Source organism: Spea bombifrons, chromosome 3 (assembly GCF_027358695.1).
Source record: "Spea bombifrons isolate aSpeBom1 chromosome 3, aSpeBom1.2.pri, whole genome shotgun sequence".
In the NCBI taxonomy this organism is placed as follows: Eukaryota; Metazoa; Chordata; class Amphibia; order Anura; family Pelobatidae; genus Spea; species Spea bombifrons.
The window spans coordinates 123054055-123059054 of NC_071089.1; the positions used below are offsets into that span (position 1 = coordinate 123054055).

Consider the following 5000-nt stretch of genomic DNA (forward strand, 5'->3'; position numbering starts at 1 on the left):
TCCCATCCAGGTACTAACCAGGCCCAACCCTGCTTAGCTTCCGAGATCAGACGAGATCGGGCGCTTTCAGGGTTGTATGGCCGCAGGTGTGAAAGTTTTTTATTTTACTTCTCTTATTCTGTTGCTGCTGCTGCTGCTGCTGCTGCTGCTGCTGCTGCTGCTGCTTGTCGTCAGACAAAAAGAATTATAAGCCCTGGGACAGGACAGAGAAGGTGAGAAGGTTCAAATAAGGGTTTAAAGCTTTGCTGATGAGCAAGAAACACATGGCAAAAAGCTCTCCCCGGACTGTGAGAAAAAATTAAAAGCCTACAACACCTGGTATTCCCAGGCGGTCTCCCATCCAGGTACTAACCAGGCCCAACCCTGCTTAGCTTCCGAGATCTGACGCTTTCAGGGTGGTACGGCCGCAGGTGTGAAAGTGTTTTATTTTACTTCTCTTATTCTGTTGCTGCTGCTGCTGCTGCTGCTGCTGCTGCTGCTGCTGCTGCTGCTGCTGCTGCTGCTGCTGCTGCTGCTGCTGCTGCTGCTGCTGCTGCTGCTGCTGCTGCTGCTGCTGCTTGTCATCAGACAAAAAGAATTATAAGCCCTGGGACAGGACAGAGAAGGTGAGAAGGTTCAAATAAGGGTTTAAAGCTTTGATGATGAGCAAGAAACACATGGCAAAAAGCTCTCCCCGGACTGTGAGAAAAAATTAAAAGCCTACAACACCTGGTATTCCCAGGCGGTCTCCCATCCAGGTACTAACCAGGCCCAACCCTGCTTAGCTTCCGAGATCAGGCGCTTTCAGGGTGGTATGGCCGCAGGTGTGAAAGTTTTTTATTTTACTTCTCTTATTCTGCTGCTGCTGCTGCTGCTGCTGCTGCTGCTGCTGCTGCTGCTGCTGCTGCTGCTGCTGCTGCTGCTGCTGCTGCTGCTGCTGCTGCTGCTGCTGCTGCTGCTGCTGCTGCTGCTGCTGCTGCTGCTGCTGCTGCTGCTGCTGCTGCTGCTGCTGCTGCTTGTCGTCAGACAGAAAGAATTATAAGCCCTGGGACAGGACAGAGAAGGTGAGAAGGTTCAAATAAGGGTTTAAAGCTTTGATGATGAGCAAGAAACACATGGCAAAAAGCTCTCCCCGGACTGTGAGAAAAGAAAAAGCCTACAACACCTGGTATTCCCAGGCGGTCTCCCATCCAGGTACTAACCAGGCCCAACCCTGCTTAGCTTCCGAGATCAGACGAGATCGGGCGCTTTCAGGGTGGTATGGCCGCAGGTGTGAAAGTTTTTTATTTTACTTCTCTTATTCTGTTGCTGCTGCTGCTGCTGCTGCTGCTGCTGCTGCTGCTGCTGCTGCTGCTGCTGCTGCTGCTGCTGCTGCTGCTGCTGCTGCTTGTCGTCAGACAGAAAGAATTATAAGCCCTGGGACAGGACAGAGAAGGTGAGAAGGTTCAAATAAGGGTTTAAAGCTTTGATGATGAGCAAGAAACACATGGCAAAAAGCTCTCCCCGGACTGTGAGAAAAGAAAAAGCCTACAACACCTGGTATTCCCAGGCGGTCTCCCATCCAGGTACTAACCAGGCCCAACCCTGCTTAGCTTCCGAGATCAGACGAGATCGGGCGCTTTCAGGGTGGTATGGCCGCAGGTGTGAAAGCTCTTTATTTTACTTTTCTTATTCTGTTGCTGCTGCTGCTGCTGCTGCTGCTGCTGCTTGTCGTCAGACAGAAAGAATTATAAGCCCTGGGACAGGACAGAGAAGGTGAGAAGGTTCAAATAAGGGTTTAAAGCTTTGATGATGAGCAAGAAACACATGGCAAAAAGCTCTCCCCGGACTGTGAGAAAAAATTAAAAGCCTACAACACCTGGTATCCCCAGGCGGTCTCCCATCCAGGTACTAACCAGGCCCAACCCTGCTTAGCTTCCGAGATCAGACAAGATCGGGCGCTTTCAGGGTTGTATGGCCGCAGGTGTGAAAGTCTTTTATTTTACTTCTCTTATTCTGTTGCTGCTGCTGCTGCTGCTGCTGCTGCTGCTGCTGCTGCTGCTGCTGCTTGTCGACAGACAAAAAGAATTATAAGCCCTGGGACAGGACAGAGAAGGTGAGAAGGTTCAAATAAGGGTTTAAAGCTTTGATGATGAGCAAGAAACACATGGCAAAAAGCTCTCCCCGGACTGTGAGAAAAAATTAAAAGCCTACAACACCTGGTATTCCCAGGCGGTCTCCCATCCAGGTACTGACCAGGCCCAACCCTGCTTAGCTTCCGAGATCAGACGAGATCTGGCGCTTTCAGGGTGGTATGGCCGCAGGTGTGAAAGTTTTTTATTTTACTTCTCTTATTCTGTTGCTGCTGCTGCTGCTGCTGCTGCTGCTGCTGCTGCTGCTGCTGCTTGTCGTCAGACAAAAAGAATTATAAGCCCTGGGACAGGACAGAGAAGGTGAGAAGGTTCAAATAAGGGTTTAAAGCTTTGATGATGAGCAAGAAACACATGGCAAAAAGCTCTCCCCGGACTGTGAGAAAAAATTAAAAGCCTACAACACCTGGTATCCCCAGGCGGTCTCCCATCCAGGTACTAACCAGGCCCAACCCTGCTTAGCTTCCGAGATCAGACAAGATCGGGCGCTTTCAGGGTTGTATGGCCGCAGGTGTGAAAGTTTTTTATTTTACTTCTCTTATTCTGTTGCTGCTGCTGCTGCTGCTGCTGCTGCTGCTGGTGCTGCTGCTGCTGCTGCTGCTGCTGCTGCTTGTCGACAGACAAAAAGAATTATAAGCCCTGGGACAGGACAGAGAAGGTGAGAAGGTTCAAATAAGGGTTTAAAGCTTTGATGATGAGCAAGAAACACATGGCAAAAAGCTCTCCCCGGACTGTGAGAAAAAATTAAAAGCCTACAACACCTGGTATTCCCAGGCGGTCTCCCATCCAGGTACTAACCAGGCCCAACCCTGCTTAGCTTCCGAGATCAGACGAGATCTGGCGCTTTCAGGGTGGTATGGCCGCAGGTGTGAAAGTTTTTTATTTTACTTCTCTTATTCTGTTGCTGCTGCTGCTGCTGCTGCTGCTGCTGCTGCTGCTTGTCGTCAGACAAAAAGAATTATAAGCCCTGGGACAGGACAGAGAAGGTGAGAAGGTTCAAATAAGGGTTTAAAGCTTTGATGATGAGCAAGAAACACATGGCAAAAAGCTCTCCCCGGACTGTGAGAAAAAATTAAAAGCCTACAACACCTGGTATTCCCAGGCGGTCTCCCATCCAGGTACTAACCAGGCCCAACCCTGCTTAGCTTCCGAGATCAGACGAGATCGGGCGCTTTCAGGGTGGTATGGCCGCAGGTGTGAAAGTTTTTTATTTTACTTCTCTTATTCTGTTGCTGCTGCTGCTGCTGCTGCTGCTACTGCTGCTGCTGCTGCTGCTACTGCTGCTGCTGCTACTGCTGCTGCTGCTGCTGCTGCTGCTGCTTGTCGTCAGACAAAAAGAATTATAAGCCCTGGGACAGGACAGAGAAGGTGAGAAGGTTCAAATAAGGGTTTAAAGCTTTGATGATGAGCAAGAAACACATGGCAAAAAGCTCTCCCCGGACTGTGAGAAAAAATTAAAAGCCTACAACACCTGGTATTCCCAGGCGGTCTCCCATCCAGGTACTAACCAGGCCCAACCCTGCTTAGCTTCCGAGATCAGACGAGATCTGGCGCTTTCAGGGTGGTATGGCCGCAGGTGTGAAAGTTTTTTATTTTACTTCTCTTATTCTGTTGCTGCTGCTGCTGCTGCTGCTGCTGCTGCTGCTGCTTGTCGTCAGACAAAAAGAATTATAAGCCCTGGGACAGGACAGAGAAGGTGAGAAGGTTCAAATAAGGGTTTAAAGCTTTGATGATGAGCAAGAAACACATGGCAAAAAGCTCTCCCCGGACTGTGAGAAAAAATTAAAAGCCTACAACACCTGGTATTCCCAGGCGGTCTCCCATCCAGGTACTAACCAGGCCCAACCCTGCTTAGCTTCCGAGATCAGACGAGATCGGGCGCTTTCAGGGTGGTATGGCCGCAGGTGTGAAAGTTTTTTATTTTACTTCTCTTATTCTGTTGCTGCTGCTGCTGCTGCTGCTGCTACTGCTGCTGCTGCTGCTGCTACTGCTGCTGCTGCTACTGCTGCTGCTGCTGCTGCTGCTGCTGCTTGTCGTCAGACAAAAAGAATTATAAGCCCTGGGACAGGACAGAGAAGGTGAGAAGGTTCAAATAAGGGTTTAAAGCTTTGATGATGAGCAAGAAACACATGGCAAAAAGCTCTCCCCGGACTGTGAGAAAAAATTAAAAGCCTACAACACCTGGTATTCCCAGGCGGTCTCCCATCCAGGTACTATCCAGGCCCAACCCTGCTCAGCTTCCGAGATCAGATAAGATCAAGCACTTTCAGGGTGGTATGGCCGCAGGTGTGAAAGCTTTTTATTTTACTTCTCTTATTCTGTTGCTGCTGCTGCTGCTGCTGCTGCTGCTGCTGCTGCTGCTGCTGCTGCTGCTGCTGCTGCTGCTGCTTGTCGTCAGACAGAAAGAATTATAAGCCCTGGGACAGGACAGAGAAGGTGAGAAGGTTCAAATAAGGGTTTAAAGCTTTGATGATGAGCAAGAAACACATGGCAAAAAGCTCTCCCCGGACTGTGAGAAAAAATTAAAAGCCTACAACACCTGGTATTCCCAGGCGGTCTCCCATCCAGGTACTAACCAGGCCCAACCCTGCTTAGCTTCCGAGATCAGACGAGATCAGGCGCTTTCAGGGTGGTATGGCCGCAGGTGTGAAAGTTTTTTATTTTACTTCTCTTATTCTGCTGCTGCTGCTGCTGCTGCTGCTGCTGCTGCTGCTTGTCGTCAGACAGAAAGAATTATAAGCCCTGGGACAGGACAGAGAAGGTGAGAAGGTTCAAATAAGGGTTTAAAGCTTTGATGATGAGCAAGAAACACATGGCAAAAAGCTCTCCCCGGACTGTGAGAAAAAATTAAAAGCCTACAACACCTGGTATTCCCAGGCGGTCTCCCATCCA

General features: G+C 49.7%; 13 non-coding genes and 2 pseudogenes across 13 annotated transcripts in view; all 15 read right to left on the reverse strand.

The window, feature by feature from the left end:
• LOC128485954 (5S ribosomal RNA) overlaps positions 1–88 on the reverse strand; it is a 119-nt gene extending 31 nt beyond the window's left edge. The window contains exon 1 of the ribosomal RNA XR_008352279.1: positions 1–88. This exon is cut by the window's left edge and continues 31 nt beyond it. This is a non-coding gene — a ribosomal RNA (5S ribosomal RNA).
• Positions 89–303: 215 nt separating this feature from the next.
• LOC128487765 (uncharacterized) lies at positions 304–412 on the reverse strand (annotated as a pseudogene).
• A 284-nt stretch (positions 413–696) lies between these two features.
• On the reverse strand, positions 697–805 carry LOC128487134 (uncharacterized; annotated as a pseudogene).
• Positions 806–1132: 327 nt separating this feature from the next.
• LOC128485921 (5S ribosomal RNA) lies at positions 1133–1251 on the reverse strand. Its single transcript, XR_008352248.1, has one exon. It is a non-coding gene; the product is annotated as a 5S ribosomal RNA (ribosomal RNA).
• Positions 1252–1503: 252 nt separating this feature from the next.
• On the reverse strand, positions 1504–1622 carry LOC128485933 (5S ribosomal RNA). Its single transcript, XR_008352259.1, has one exon. It is a non-coding gene; the product is annotated as a 5S ribosomal RNA (ribosomal RNA).
• Positions 1623–1825: 203 nt separating this feature from the next.
• Positions 1826–1944, reverse strand: LOC128486907 (5S ribosomal RNA). The gene has a single exon (XR_008353179.1). It is a non-coding gene; the product is annotated as a 5S ribosomal RNA (ribosomal RNA).
• Positions 1945–2165: 221 nt separating this feature from the next.
• Positions 2166–2284, reverse strand: LOC128486164 (5S ribosomal RNA). Its single transcript, XR_008352477.1, has one exon. It is a non-coding gene; the product is annotated as a 5S ribosomal RNA (ribosomal RNA).
• A 218-nt stretch (positions 2285–2502) lies between these two features.
• LOC128486908 (5S ribosomal RNA) lies at positions 2503–2621 on the reverse strand. Its single transcript, XR_008353180.1, has one exon. It is a non-coding gene; the product is annotated as a 5S ribosomal RNA (ribosomal RNA).
• A 236-nt stretch (positions 2622–2857) lies between these two features.
• On the reverse strand, positions 2858–2976 carry LOC128485682 (5S ribosomal RNA). Its single transcript, XR_008352010.1, has one exon. It is a non-coding gene; the product is annotated as a 5S ribosomal RNA (ribosomal RNA).
• Positions 2977–3185: 209 nt separating this feature from the next.
• LOC128485946 (5S ribosomal RNA) lies at positions 3186–3304 on the reverse strand. Its single transcript, XR_008352271.1, has one exon. It is a non-coding gene; the product is annotated as a 5S ribosomal RNA (ribosomal RNA).
• A 263-nt stretch (positions 3305–3567) lies between these two features.
• LOC128485683 (5S ribosomal RNA) lies at positions 3568–3686 on the reverse strand. Its single transcript, XR_008352011.1, has one exon. It is a non-coding gene; the product is annotated as a 5S ribosomal RNA (ribosomal RNA).
• Positions 3687–3895: 209 nt separating this feature from the next.
• On the reverse strand, positions 3896–4014 carry LOC128485958 (5S ribosomal RNA). Its single transcript, XR_008352282.1, has one exon. It is a non-coding gene; the product is annotated as a 5S ribosomal RNA (ribosomal RNA).
• Positions 4015–4277: 263 nt separating this feature from the next.
• On the reverse strand, positions 4278–4396 carry LOC128486949 (5S ribosomal RNA). The gene has a single exon (XR_008353215.1). It is a non-coding gene; the product is annotated as a 5S ribosomal RNA (ribosomal RNA).
• Positions 4397–4635: 239 nt separating this feature from the next.
• LOC128484984 (5S ribosomal RNA) lies at positions 4636–4754 on the reverse strand. The gene has a single exon (XR_008351342.1). It is a non-coding gene; the product is annotated as a 5S ribosomal RNA (ribosomal RNA).
• A 206-nt stretch (positions 4755–4960) lies between these two features.
• Positions 4961–5000, reverse strand: part of LOC128485955 (5S ribosomal RNA) — a 119-nt gene continuing 79 nt past the window's right edge. Inside the window, exon 1 of the ribosomal RNA XR_008352280.1 lies at positions 4961–5000. This exon is cut by the window's right edge and continues 79 nt beyond it. This is a non-coding gene — a ribosomal RNA (5S ribosomal RNA).